Genomic DNA, 15,481 nt, shown 5'->3' on the forward strand with positions numbered 1-15,481 from the left:
TGATTGATTCAAAACAAGGCAGTGTATGAGTGTAACATGTGTCTATGTCCAGTTTCCAAGTGAATGTATTCTGCACCCCAGCACTTCTGTGTCTCGTGAACTCTTCCAAACCAGCAAAATCTTAAAACGGGGTAGAAAATGAGAGTGCGGTACTACTTTTCTCGTAAAAGGGAAATCCAAGAATGAGTGAAAACTTTTATAAGGATCACATTTACCTAGCAATCTCCCTTTCCAGGAGAGGTTCTCCACACGTTCACCGTGCAGCTACCAACAAACGAGGGATGGGCTGTTCTTTCCTCCCTTGCTTAGGCTTCCTCTCAACTACAGCTGTCTTTCTATCTTAGTTGCTTTTCAACTGTGTTTTTATCTTAGTTACCAGTTGGTAAAGATTGGCCTTCATAAGTTTGAATAGTGAAAGATTTTTACAAGGTTAAGCAAAAAAACGAGATGCCTTAAAGTATCACAAAATTCATCCCTATTGAGTCTGTTTTTTATTTAATGTCTAGATGAAAATATTACCTCCTAAGTCTCCGTGCATGTGGCTTGGTCCCTGGGACACCTGCCAAGACAAGAATTTTAGATGCCCGAAATCATGTGCTCAGCAGGTGTAAACTGTGTTCAGGGAGAGTTCACCTTTTGTCCTTAACCCCAGAGGCAGTTTCTCTTCATTAGCAAGGGAAGATGGAGAAAAAGATTATCATCGGTTCCTGACTGCATGCCAAAGTTATGTATCATAAGAAGAAAATCTGTTCGTACATTCACAAATATGTTTTCTCCTAATCTGTCTTCAGGAAAATGTCTTTGTGAGGAGCAAGGGGTAATAATAATCGCAGAAGAGTTGAAATGAAGTGACACAAACAGAAGGAGAATTTCTCTACCGAGATTCTTTCAAGCAGGATCCCTGGTAGGTCCTGCCGTTGGAAAATAAAAGTACTTAGTCATGGCTATGATTAAATATTTAGAAGTGTTGCCATCTTTGGCTGCTGGTATCAGGTATCGTTCAGAAATACAACTATATTGCTTCACATCAGATACTCAGTTTACCAACTGAACCAGGCTGTATTGCTAGTGTTTAAACATTTTCCCCCTACACTGCAACAGATAAAAACATCCACTCTGTGTGTGTGTGCCTGAAAAGAAAAAGTGGCTCATTTTTCTATTAAAACTCAAGTAATGTGTTATCGTCATAAATATGTCTTACTGTTTGCTGTTCTATAAAGATAACACATCAGGGCTGAGTCACAGAAACGAATGCAAAAATTGCAGTTTTAGAACAATAAGGTCACAGGTCACATTATTTGTTGCAGAACAAACACAATAATTAATTGGCCTCTCCCTGCAATGGTAGCACAGGCAGCTTAACTCCGGGAGAGCCAGGCAATGGAAAGAAGCGATGTGGAGTATCCATATTTTTCTGGGGCAAACAGCTGAGCTAGGTCTACTAGAGAACATGAATTTCATTGGTAGAGAGAGCGAAAAGAAAGACAATATCTTTCAGAAAGCAAGACTGCTTGGGCTATTTAAGTGTATTTATTTTCTGTTGTTTAAAGATTTTTCTTGTGGCAGGAAATATGAAAAAAATATTTAAAATTTATTTTCTTTTTACGTGTGCCAGAGTGAGAGATTAGATTCAGAAAACGGAACGCAAAAGGCTTTTTGGAATTTGTGCTATATTACTGTTTTCTCTCAGACAATGACAGACCAGAATTAGCCCCAGTGAATATACACATCTGCTTTTTATCCAGACATTTTCTCCATTGGATTGATTAGGGAAGAATCTTACAAAACCTGTTCAAAGACATATACAATCACTTTGAAGGCCCTAGCCTAATATTCCAGTACATAATGAATAAATGGAGGTTTTGAGCCTCTTGCTCTCTTCCAGTGCCCGTTTCACTCGCATTGCTTGCCTGATGGCTTTCGTTTGTGGCCATTCAGATCCTCTCTGGCACAAACATTTTCGGGGTGTCCACAGATTTGTAAGGAACTTATGCAGATCGCTAGCAACATAATCAATAGTTGCGTTGGGAAAAGTTATTTTAAATAACCACATATATCATTGTCAATTTGGGTTCGGTGACCTTTTGTAATCCAGAACTGTTCAGCTGAAAACAAAGGGATATAGGAAAATCCGTAAGTTTCCACTTCGCTGATACCTGAAACAAATCAGCATTACTGGATGTAAATGACTTCTCTGGGTGGCCGAAGCCTGTGGATCGGCTATCACGCCTCGGCTTCCTCTTAGCGCTATTTTTGACCACGCCAGCCGTCCTGTAGCTTCCCCAGAATTTAAGATTATACCCTTTCACCTACAGAAATATTTTTCCCTGCAGATTTAAATAATTAATTGGGACGTGCCTAGTGGGTCTTGAGATAAACTTAAAAGAGGCAGCAGATATGTGTGACCAAGTGACCTTTTGCTGTCCTGCTCGTCCCTGCGCTCTCACTGTGCTCAAAGGGACGCTGTCAAAATTGCTAGTCCTTAAAACTTTAACCTGCACTGACAAGTTGTTCTACATTATAAGTCTTACCTAAAAGATTACCGCGATTGTTTTGTTTGTTTTGTTCCAACAATCTTTGCTGAAGGCTCCACAATACGTATTCATTTGTCCTTTTGGGTAGGTGGATATTTTTAAATGCCCAGCTTATTCCGTGACCCGTTAAAATCAAGTGGATGTGCGTGTACTCCACTCAGCGGAGGGCTTGCCAGGGACGGTACAAATTTTCCGCACTCTGGAAACAGAGGCAAGAGCACGCTGTGGAAGTCTTTACTGAAGCGGCTTTTCAAGCCATTTTGAAAGGCCTGCAGTTACCCTTCGCTGTTTTGGGGGCCAGGAAGAAGCCTTGACTGGACTGCCCTGGTAATATTAAGTATTAGGTACGTGTTAGTAAAACATGAGAAACTAATGACCGGGCAGTTGGTTCTTACAAAAAGGTATGCTGTATTTCACGTCAGTCTGAATTACTCCTTAGGCATTATTTCTAACAAGAGCACTGTTTAATACAGCTCCACATGAAGAGGTGAATCAGAGCAAACGGTACCGGTACATTTGTAGCATCACACTTTCTCTTTTTTATACACCAGCACAGGGATTGATGCAACACCGGATTTAAAACGGCTGGCTGCACAGCCGCGATTGTATCGTGTGACACGGGAACAGTGCCCATACCAGCTAGGGAGGAGGGAATGAGTAATACCCACTTACCCCACGCCGGTAATCCACACCTGCAGCTTTAAGCTTGATTTGAGCTGTTTTGCTGCTGCCTATCTATCAATCCCTACCTTGTTCCTACTGCAGCCGCACCAGCTGAACTTGGGATGTTTGAGGCTACAAGTGCCCCTGAGCTACAGCATCCTCCTCAGAGGTACGTGGCAGAGTCGGCAGCAGCACCTGGGGCTCCTTGATTCTGCTCTGCAGCAGCAGAGCCCCATAGGAAGACACTGTGTCAAGCCTTAGCCAGAAGCATCAAGATCAGAGTCCCTTTAAAGGTGACCCAGAATGGAAAAAAAAAATGTATTTGTCCCCTTCTGGGGGATGAAAAGGCCTAAGAAAATCCTTTCCCTTCTTCCTGTAACAAGTTTTGCCTTCTTTGTTTCTGGTGAAGGTCTGTGATGTCTCCTCAGCTGCCGGAAATATTTTTTAGCTGAACCAAAGGGGATGATGTCCTGAGTCTCTGACAAGATAACCCCTCTCACCCATTCATCAGATATTGGATAGAAACATACAAAAGTACATGTTAAGCAATCTCACTAAAAAAATTCCCTAGATGCTATAACCTTGTTATATGAAGTTGGATTCTTGATGCCATTCAAGCCACCAACTGAACTTCTAAAATTATGCATGTTTTATGGATGACAGCTACAGACACATTTATTTTTATGAAGTATTTATGCTTAAATTTTGTTTAGGATGGTAATTTCACTGAATGTTCCTGTACCGTTCTGCTAGCCTTACACAAAACATATCCTTCTGCACTAAGGTTTTGCAGGGAGCATTCTCCCAACTGGTGTGATGGTTAAGACAAGGAACTCCTAGGGAGTCCTTGTCTCACTGGAGTAGGATGCAGGTTCTTAATCAGCTGAACCAACCCCATGAAATTTTCACCAGTTTTGTGGCTCTGGCCCACCGTTTTCTAATATGATAGGTCTCGATTCTCTACTTCATTCAGCACTCTCCTACCTACAGTCATTTTTAAAGGGAAGCCAAGTGTGAGCCTGTGGCATGCAGCTTGAAAAAGGGTTTCCAGAACGTGTTCTAGGGCAACATTTGAGCTCCAGTGAGGCATGTGAGTTGCCAAACTCCTCCTGACCTACAGAGCTCTCTGTAGTATGTCAGCCAACACCCACAGATGTTCTGAGCAGATGCAAAACGTGATCTAATGGACATGGAAAACTGTTCTCTAAATTATTAGCTACGAGTGCAAGAACGGGTTTCGTTTCTACTCTGGGAACAAGAGGGGATTGCTAACAGTGCAAAGTTTGTTACTGTGGCCACCCTGTGTAAAATGATTCTCTACCGAGCGGCAGTTCCACAGACACACAGCCTGTTCTGCCCAGGAGAACCAGCCCAAGGACTCTTCTCTCTTACGGAGCGCTGCTGATTCCCGTGTGGCTGTGCACAGACATTGCCAAATCCATCCCCCACCAGCCGTCCCTGCCTTGCAGAGTCTCAGCTCACCAGAAATGAAAGGAGGAGAGAGAACAGAAATAGGGGGAGAAACTAGTTGGTCAACTATTGCTGTTTACCTCAGCATGGCTAACTTTCAGATGCATTACATTAGTGAATTAGAGTCTTCTCAATATGAATATTTTTTGCCTAACTACTTTGGGATTTCTGGTCCTGTGCTTGTCTGGGAAAACAGTTTTTCATGGCTTACTGATGGAATTGTAAGCAATAGCCTAATTAATAGTTATTACTTGAAGTATTTACTGTGTTACTTTCTGCTGGTGGAGATGAAGGAGTTGCAATTAAGCTTAGGGGAAAGGGAACTGTGATGGTATTGTTACTGGCCTGCATTGCTCCTCTGGGCTGGGGTGACTGGGAAATACTGTCGCCTGGTATCCAACTGGCTGGCGAGCAAGCCGTGGCCTTGACTTTCTTTCCAGATTCACTGAGAACACAAGTTTTGCTCTGCTTCTGCTTTACGTGTGCAGAAAAAATTCACCCTCTCAATGAACTGAACGTGCAGGTGGGAACAGTTAGGTAATAGCTGCAGGACCGGTAAGCAGAGGAGACTCTGTAGGGAAGTTTACATGTTGATGTTAATATATGTTCACACAAGAAATTGGAACATTATCTGTAGTGTCAGATTACTGTTTGTTGAAGAAGAAAACACCTGCCTACTACCTTTCATGAGATGGCTGGCGGTAGGTGTTCATCCTGGCTGGAGCATATTCTTAAGCACAGCTATTCTTTCTGTACATACATCTTGATGTTCTCTTGATACGAAACACGTGACGCTGCTTTTCCTTGAACTCTTTGTCTCATGCGTGGCCGTTCTTGGGAGCGTGTCCAAGACAAACTAAATGTCAAGACTGTACATAATTTATATTAGAACATGCATCATTACATCACAGTGCAAGCAATGGTGATCTGTTGATATCTCATCACTATGCAAAGTTACGTTGTACTGAAATGCCAGGATCCATCGTGCTGCATCGATTGACAGAAAGACGTAAATCCGGACATTGTACTGTGATGATTCCTGTGTTAGTAGAGCCTGTGAGCCTCTAAGCCCTCAACTGGTGGCCTCCTCTGGCAAAGTCCTTCCCGTACGGAAGAGGAACAAGAACACACCTTTTGTGACTTGGTCTGAAAGCTTCTAAATGTAAAGGATGATGGGTATATGACAGAATTTTCTAGGGTTTTTTATGCTATAGAGGACAAATGTATACAGGGATTGCAAACTTTTTTTTCTCCTGGAAGTAACGGCTCAAAACTATGAACATAGAATTGAGCGCTTGTGAGGCCGCACTTCGAATACTGTGTTTTTTTGGGCCCCTTGCTACAAGAAGGACATTGAGGTGCTGGAGCGTGTCCAGAGAAGGGCGACGGAGCTGGTGAGGGGTCTGGAGCACAAGTCTGATGAGGAGCGGCTGAGGGAGCTGGGGGTGTTCAGTCTGGAGAAGAGGAGGCTGAGGGGAGACCTCATCGCTCTCTGCAACTCCCTGAAAGGGGGTTGTGGGGAGGTGGGTGTTGGTCTCTTCTCCCAAGTGACTAGTGACAGGACTAGAGCAAATGGCCTCAAGTTGTGCCAGGGGAGGTTCAGGCTGGATATTAGGAAAAATGTCTTTCCTGAGAGAGTGGTGAAGCACTGGAAGAGGCTGCCCAGGGAGGTGGTGGAGTCCCCATCCCTGGAGGTGTTCAAGGAAGGTGTGGCCGTGGCACTGCGGGACATGGTTTAGTGGGCATGGTGGGGTTGGGGTGGTGGTTGGACTTGGTGATCTGACAGGTCTTTTCCAACCTCAGTGATTCTGTGATTCTGTGACAACAGGAGGCAAATGAAGACACCGGCTCTTCGGAGCGTTCGAGGAAGGAGCCGGCAACTACGCAGGCGAGCGTGCATTGGTGGTTCAGTGGTAGAATTCTCGCCTGCCACGCGGGAGGCCCGGGTTCGATTCCCGGCCAATGCAGTTCCCTTTTGTCTCGGCGGAAAAACCGTCGCGGTTGCCGGCCGGAGCACTTACCGCGCCCTTTTATTTTCCCTGCGGGGTTCCCGAGCAGGAAGAAGCGGCGCCGGGGGGACGGAGGCACGTCGTGCCGGCGGCCCCGTGCGCTGCTGGCGGCGGCCTGTCCCCGCGGTAAAACGTGAGGGAGGGAATTAAAAAATAAAACCAACTGAAAGAAAAAAAGAAGCCGCTGGAGATGCCGGGGATTGAACCCGGGACCTCACACATGCGAAGCGCGCGCTCTACCACTGAGCTACATCCCCGGCTGGGAGCGCTCCGCGCCGCGCGCTATCAGAGGGCGGGCCCGGCCGCGGGGCCGCGCCGGGGGCAGGTGCTGCTGGGGCCGCCGCCGCCCGCAGCCGCGTTCCCGCTCCCCGCAGGACTCCTCTGGCGCTTCAGGCGCGGCCCCGGCGGCAGCGGGCCTCCCCCGGGCGCAGCGCCCAGCCGGCGCGGCCCCGGCCCCGCGTTTGGCCCCGGGACGTGGGGTAAGGACGGCAGCCGCGCTTCCGCCCCAGCGGAGCTGGCGCCGCGGACAGCACGAGCCCCGTCACCGGTGGAGGGGGGGGGCAACAGGGAAGAGCCCTTCCCGCCCCACAGCCAGCTTTTTAAAGCCTGCCTCCCTCTCTCTCTGCATCTCGGTGCCCGGGACAGTTCCGAGCTCCTCGGTGCGCGGACCCCAAACTCCGTTTGGGACTCCCCAGCCGGCTTCCCGGGAGGCCGGAGCGCCCACCGGCAGCAGGGAAGCGCCCGAGGACCCGCCTCAAACGCCGTCGCCTCACCTGCACCGCCCTGGCACCCGCCCGCGCCTCGTGCTGCCGGGGGCCGCGGGGCCCAGGCAGGGTGCAGGCAGGGCGCAGGCAGGGCGGTGTGCCCCGGGACATCGCCCCCGGAAAGAGGCCCTGGGCCTCTGGAGGAAGCGCCTTGCGGCCGCAGGAGTCAGGGCAAGAGGGCGGTGAGGGGCTGGAAGGGCGCTGTGGGGCAGAGGGACAGTGGAGGGCGGCAGCGGCGTGGGGCGCCTGTGCCCCCTCTCCTGCGAGAGCCGGGGCCACCCCGCTGCCCCCTTGGCCGAAGCCTCGCGCTGGGGAGGCGCCTGCTCCGTGACATCCTTCAACTTCATGGGCTTTTTCCTCGAAAAACTCAAGGCTGTCGATCAAAATACTCTGTCGTTTCTTTTAGGATGGATTTTAACCCACTCCTTATTCCTACCCATAAAAATATGCAATGATTCCTCGTATTAACACGCACATCTTCTTCAGCACATCCTCTTTAATCTCAGGTTCTCCTAACAAACCTAAGCTAAGTTGACAAGTAAGAGACTACTTACCATGACATAAAATGCACCTTTTCTAGGATATTTTTCCTATCTAAATATGGAGAGCCCTGATACTAACGAAAAAGAGCCCAACCAGGTTCCTTCGGTGGCACATTCCCAGCAAAATCAGCCACTTCCATTGGCTTTAGTGGGAAGTGCCTGGTCCCACTCTCCATTTAGGTTTATTTTCAGAATCTAAGCACCATCTCCATGATACGTGCTATTCTCCCCTCGATACGCATCTATACTGTAGCACGTAATACTATAGTGCGTTTAATTTATACTCTTATAAGAAGCCGCCGCAAGCAGCCGTGCCATTTCACAGAGCCCGAGACGAGGAGGACCGTTCGCCACCGAGCGCGGTTCCTCCAGCGCACCCCATTTTGACATTCGTAACCTCAGCGACTCACCTTTTCCTATCCTGTCAGAAGACAGCATGTAACAGCTTGACTTTCTTCAAAACAGGGTTTAAGAAGCAGCTTTCTAGGAGTTACTGAATTTGATTTTCATAATTAACACCACACACAAACCATTCGATGTGTCTGTTAACGCAAAGCACAGAACAGCAGTGGCTCCCAACAAGGCTGAGCCAAGGGTGCAGAGCAGGTCAAAACCAACCACTGCAATAAAAACACAAAGCAATTTAAAACCTCCTCTTCAGGTTTTTCTCCTTTTGTTTACCTTTCTGTAGACTTCAGAATAGCAGAAAATGAATAATACAGATATTACTATGCCTTTATGGATTTCTCAGCTGTGATGGACAGTCAGTCCAATTGTGAAACTTCCCGTTTGGGAGGTGGATCAAGGCAGAGCACATTCAAGCCGCTGAGAAGAGCAGCTGCAGATCCAAAGCATATCAGCAAGTATTTAATTACTACCGCTGTGGAACCAATACAAGAGCTTATGTGCTGCCTATATTGAAGTGAAACAACGCTTCTATTGCAGTGAGATCTAAATATCCTCGAGACCATCGCCCACCAAATACAGAATAAATTGAATTATTCAGGCAAGACTCAACATGTGGATGCTACAGGAGAAAATACGATGCCTTACACTGAGCTGTAAAGTAAAACAAAATGACCCGTAGATGGCTATAAATCTACCCGGTGGTAAGCCCAAGCCTACCAGAACTGCATGTTCTTAAAAGTTCAGGAGGCAGAAATGGGACCCTGTTGCTGCCGTAGCCGTGATACAGCTCCCAGCGCCACCACACGCACATCTCATGATCCTTCCCACTATCGCCCACGGCATGGTCTTGCCCAGATGTCTGGAGGCAGCCCCTCGTTCCAGGAAACACTTCGTCATCTTGTGCCGAGCGGGTTTTAATGCTGCTGGATGCCACGCACAAGCTCGACATTCAGTTTTCTCAACAGCTCTCTCAGAGGACTACATTCACCTCTTTGTGTTTGGGTTTCTGTGCTGACATCAGGGAAAAACAATGTCACTCTGTTATCTGGCAGCTCCTCCGCATTCCTTGGTGGGATTAACTCATTCCTGGTACCTCGCAAAGCCTACACGCCTTTCAGGGAGGCCTTCCTTGTCCCTGGGGACAGGGTTTTCATTGAATCCGCTCAAGTTTTTGCGTTTTTCATCGATTCTCATTAGGTACACGCTTAAATTCACTCTGTATTTTCCACAGCAATTTTTCTTCAAGCTGACAGATTTCTGTAGTCCAGCCTGAAAAGAGTTCCACTTCAAAGTTACCCAATGCACGGACTGCGTAAGAATGATCACAATCAAATTCTGAAGAAACAGAATTTTGGCATTGCTTTCTGATACAGTTTCCTATCACTGCGCTTGTTCCCAGGATTAAATGTTTGCACTCAAAATTCCTTCTTAAAATAAACACTCTCATTCAACAAAATGCAGAGGCAAAGCGTAGCAGCATAAAACAAACATAGGAAGAGTATTCGTCTCATTGATCCAGCCCAGCCGTACGCGTTCACCGCCCTGCGCCACGGCAAACCTGCCTGGCCTGCGCGAGGTCCCCGCTCCCCACACGTGCCGTCGTCCTGCCGGTTTTGACCCTCTGTGCAATGGCCGTTACGAGTCTGGCCCAAGCGCTGCAGCCCGTGGCAATGGCATCAGCCGTTTATAAATAAACAGCTAAAGTAATTTTTCTTCTCTCATAGGATCATGTCGTCCATTCGCTTGCAAGTATCCAAATGAGCGAGTGCAGAATATTCACAAATCGCTTACATTATTTACACTTTATTTAGCATTCCTGTCCTCCTTTGAAAAACGTTCCTGCCGGGGATTAGGAAAACCGTAAAGTGACAAATTTCTGAGATTATGAACTACACGCTGACTACTTACTCATGCCACTTACCAGATGATTTTAAATAATAAATGCACTAGAAAAAAAACGAGGACAGGGTTGTGACTTGCGAAGTTAAACAGCTAAAAAAATAGCTGACGTTACATTTACCAAATAGTTTTTACCTACTGCCACTCATCAGGGCATACAGTGCTCAGAATAACCATTAGGAAGGTCTGCACGTGTGTTAGACCGAGTTTGAATGAAGTTACAGTCTTAAGTCCTCCAAATACAAACCGCTTTTTCTCCTGTATTTTTACGTCTTTGATTTTGTTGAATTAACTCCCTTGTTTGTTGTGGTGAAACGGAGGAATAAAGCAAGGAAGTCTTTCATTAGTTCCCAGTCATGCAAGGCGTACTACATAGTCTAAGTGTTTCGCTCGTTTGCGTTGTTCCCAGTGAGGACATCATCGGAACATCCCAAAAATACAGGTTACAAATCAGCCCATAGTAAAGCATTATGAAAGGTAGAGTTAAAAAAGGAGATAAAAAGGCAAAAAACAGGATTAAAGTACTGAACTGGGAGATTCATTAGGGTTGCAGACAGGTAAGTAAATTATAGCCCTGCAGAAATTATTTGACTGGCAAATTAATTACACAATATTACAATGGTTTTCTCAGCCAAATTTAGCCCTCGGGAAGCAGGTAGGAGTCTGCATGACTTAATAAAAGGAGCCTCTACTGCTCTCAGCTTAATCAGAGATGAAAATTAACATTTCGGGATTTGAGGCAAATAGGAGGTTTTTTGTAAAGCTCAGAAAGACAGAGTCTAGCACAATTACACAGGCTTACACAGATTATACAGCCAAAGCGTCCAGACAGTGGAATGCTCCTGCTTTCTTTACAGGCCTTTAATTTAGAGAACGACCCGTGCAGCCAAGGTAGAAGCTGATTTGGAAACCAACATGGCAGTCTCATTAGGCCAGGTTGTTCCACAGGACACTTTAAATTTGTTCAGAGAACACCTGATTAAAATACTCCGCAAAATATTTTCCCCCAACCCTGCAAACGTGCACTATTTCTATTATTTCTTAAAGCGTTGACTTACTCTCTGAACCTTATTCCACATTTGCAGTTCTCACTCTGTTCCCAGCATGCAGAAACATAATACATAAGAATTTTTTTTTCCCCAGTTTGCTTGCTAAGTGTCTTATTTTTAAGGAAGAGATATTATGAGCTCTCTTCTGGAACAAATGTTCTTTGTTGTTCCTGGGAAAGCTTTGGAAATATATATACCCCACTTGAAACACATCACCTTCTGGTGGTAAGTATCACACGACATGCTCATTAACCCAGTCTGAACCACAATATCGTTACAAATACTAAGTAAGATTTTTTCTGATTGCCTGAAGTTACACAACAAGAAGGCGAGGCTCATACTCACTGTCTTAAACCAAGTATAACTCTTACTTCAAATTACTACAGAGCATTTCAGCTTCCAGTGCTCTGTTTTCTCAATGGGAATCTCTTGCTTCTCCGTTCTTCACGTTCTTCAGCTTACACCTGGAATCCAAAACATAAATGTTTTTTTCAGACAAAAGGAAGATTTAAATCTTTTGGAAATAAATCATTTTGAGACATTACAGCATGAGCTGTGTAGCCCTTGTGTACAACCAAACAGTCCTGGAGATGTGGCCTCATATTGACAAGTGGTTTTTTGCACTTAATCATGATTTTTCATCATTGCAGATTACAACAGCCAACAGCTTCTTCTATGTATAATGTGGACTTCTAGCATCGCCGAAAGGTTTGATTTCTGCATGGACAAAACCTGTTAAGCTGAGTATGGGTTTTCTGTCCCGCATGCATTGGTCTCTTCTGTCTTCCTGCTAGCTGGAGGCAACAGGACAAGAGGAAACGGTCTCAAGTTGCGCCAGGGGAGGTTCAAACTGGATATTAGGAAAAATGTCTTTCCTGAGAGAGTGGTGAGACACTGGAACAGGCTGCCCAGGGAGGTGGTGGAGTCACCATCCCTGGAGGTGTTCAAGGAACATGTGGACGTGGCACTGCGGGACATGGTTTAGTGGGCATGGTGGGGTTGGGTTGATGGTTGGGCTTGATGATCTGACAGGTCTTTTCCAACCGTAGTGATTCTGTGATTCTGTGAAGTGTGGCTGAAGAACCATGAAACCCTTGTTTGTCCTTGGCAATTACAGAATCACAGAATCACAGAATCAGTACGGTTGGAAAAGACCTGTAAGATCATCGAGTCCAACCTGGGGGGGGGGGGGGGGGGGGGGGGGGAAAAAAAAAAAAAAAAAAAAAAAAAAACCACACAACATCAAAAATCCACAAAAAAAAAAACAAAAAAAAACCACAACACAACCACTAAACCCACGCCACACAACAACAATAACAAAATAACAAGCCACAACCCACCCAACACCACACAGCACCATGTCCATCAAGCTACATCCCACAATGCCACATCCACACGCTCCTTGAATACCTCCAGGGAGGGTGACTCTACCACCTCCCTGGGCAGCCTATTCCAGTGTTTCACCACTCTCTCAGTGAAGAACTTTTTCCTAATGTCTAGCCTGAACCTCCCCTGTCGCAACTTGAGGCCATTTCCTCTAGTCCTGTCACTAGTCACTTGGGAGAAGAGACCAACACCCACCTCTCTGCAACCCCCTTTCAGGTAGTTGTAGAGAGCGATAAGGTCTCCCCTCAGCCTCCTCTTCTCCAGGCTAAACAACCCCAGCTCGCTCAGCCGCTCCTCATAAGACTTGTGTTCCAGACCCCTCACCAGCTTCGTCGCTCTTCTCTGGACACGCTCCAGCACCTCGATGTCCTTCTTGTAGTGAGGGGCCCAAAACTGAACACAGTATTCGAGGTGCGGCCTCACCAGAGCCGAGTACAGAGGCATGATCACCTCCCTGCTCCTGCTGGCCACACCATTTCTGATGCAAGCCAGGATGCCGTTGGCCTTCTTGGCCACCTGGGCACACTGCTGGCTCATATTCAGCCGGGTGTCGATCAACACCCCCAGGTCCTTTTCTGCAGGGGAACTTTCCAGCCACTCATCCCCAAGCCTGTAGCGTTGCCTGGGGTTGTTGTGGCCGAAGTGTAGAACCCGGCACTTGGCCTTATTGAACTTCATCCGGTTGGCCTCAGCCCATCGATCCAGCCTGTCCAGATCCCTCTGCAGAGCCTTCCTACCCTCAAGCAGATCAACACTCCCTCCCAACTTGGTGTCATCTGCAAACTTGCTGAGGGAGCACTCTATCCCCTCATCCAGATCATCAATGAAGATATTAAACAAGACCGGTCCCAAAACCGAGCCCTGGGGGACTCCGCTTGTGACCGGCCGCCAGCTGGATTTCACCCCATTCACCACAACCCTCTGGGCTCGGCCATCCAGCCAGTTTTTTACCCAGCGAAGAGTGTACCTGTCTAAACCACAGGCCGCCAGCTTCTCTAGGAGAATACTGTGGGGAACAGTGTCAAAGGCTTTGCTGAAGTCCAGGTAGACAACATCAACAGCCTTCCCCTCATCCACTAGGCGGGTCACCTGGTCATAGAAGGAGATCAGGTTGGTCAAGCAGGACCTGCCTTTCATGAACCCGTGCTGGCTTGGCCTGATCCCTTGGGTAACCTGCACGTGTCCCGTGAGCGCCCTCAAGATGAGCCTCTCCATAACCTTCCCCGGCACCGAGGTCAGGCTGACAGGCCTGTAGTTCCCCGGATCCTCCTTCCGACCCTTCTTGTAGATGGGCGTCACGTTGGCAAGCCTCCAGTCATCCGGGACCTCCCCCGTTGACCAGGGAGGTCAGAGACCTTCCCTTGCACGGGTCTTAATTTTGTCCCATTAGCAGTTAAGTGGCCACAGTTTGCTTTCCACCCAAACCGTACGCCAAGTGTTGTGCTCAATAGATGGATTAGGAGCAGGAGAGGGGTGGCCCGTGCCCCCCGCTATGGCACAGCTCCTGGGCTGCAGTGGAGAGAGCGGCTCAGGGGATGCATGGTCTCATCCGAGAAACACGGGTCAGCTGTCTCATCCGAGAAGCACGGCGCGTTCACTGGTTTTACCAGCACAGGCCACATTTATAAAGTTCTGGGAACCTTTATTCCCTTTGCCTCCTCTGCTAACCAGGGCCCTGCTGTACTCAGTGTGGTCTCCCCTCAGAAATGATGAATATTCTGATGTAAAACCATCTTTTTCCACTTTCCTGATCCATGTGGGGAAATGGACTTCTTTACCCAGGCTCATAGAGAAAGAAAAGCAAAATGAGGGCTACTGCTAATCGCTCTTGCAAAAAATACAATTGGATTTAATTTTTGTTGCTAAGCTACTTTTGAGCTGATAGGAAACTGGAAGCTTTACATTTTATCTCATTTCAGCAATATTATAATTACTGAATTATAATAATAATTAATTTGCAATTATTTTCTATATTTTCATTATATAAAAATACCAGAGTAACTGCTTTATTCCTCTGCACTAGTGCAAGTAGATGAATGCAAATACTGTCTTAGAAGAGCATCTAGAACACATCTATCGCATCCTGTTGTGGTTCTGCTGCCAGGCAGCCAAATCACAGCAAACGAAGCTAAAAATAACTGTGAAAAAGCACCATACACTGAAGGACAACAAGAATTTGTTGTTAATAAAAAACTGAGCAAAGTGAAAGTCTCACTGGCAGTGGATGTCAGGAACACGAATAACCGAGAAACCCTCAGGAGAGGAGTTTATCGCTATTACTCAAGTGCACAAATTCCTACAGGGATGTTCTACGTGGAGTCTCAAGTTCACCTCGTGGAAGACAAACCAGTATGTGCCGTGCTGACTCCTGCAGCAGACTGTGAACTTCCTATCCTGTTCGGATGCTAAGAGCGAGAAGGAAGAGATCACTCAGAACCAGAAAGTAGCAACAGAAAAACCCCACAGGAAAACAGAAAAGAAAACACACACAAAAAGACTTTTAATTCAGTGAATAAGGAGCATTTTTCACTTTGGAGCTTGAATTAGGTAAAGTAGCAATAACCTATAGTGTTTGAAAAACGGAAGATCCTGACCCATAGTGTCTCACCCTGCACCCTTGACATTCAGGCACTAGTTCGATAAAGGGATTTAGAAAGGACATAGGCACAAAGTATGGGTCTGCAAAAAAGATGTCTAGTACGTTGTGAGCTTGCAGCGTCTTGCTATAAGGCTGAACAATAATTAGACACACCAGAG

General features: G+C 46.8%; 2 non-coding genes across 2 annotated transcripts; one reads left to right on the forward strand and one right to left on the reverse strand.

Annotated features, from left to right (window-relative positions):
- Window positions 1-6,563: 6,563 nt before the first annotated feature.
- On the forward strand, window positions 6,564-6,634 carry TRNAG-GCC (transfer RNA glycine (anticodon GCC)). The gene has a single exon. It is a non-coding gene; the product is annotated as a tRNA-Gly (tRNA).
- A 227-nt stretch (window positions 6,635-6,861) lies between these two features.
- On the reverse strand, window positions 6,862-6,933 carry TRNAA-CGC (transfer RNA alanine (anticodon CGC)). Its single transcript has one exon. It is a non-coding gene; the product is annotated as a tRNA-Ala (tRNA).
- Between the last annotated feature and the right edge of the window lie 8,548 nt (window positions 6,934-15,481).

This window comes from Gavia stellata, chromosome 8 (genome assembly GCF_030936135.1).
Source record: "Gavia stellata isolate bGavSte3 chromosome 8, bGavSte3.hap2, whole genome shotgun sequence".
Classification (NCBI taxonomy): Eukaryota; Metazoa; Chordata; class Aves; order Gaviiformes; family Gaviidae; genus Gavia; species Gavia stellata.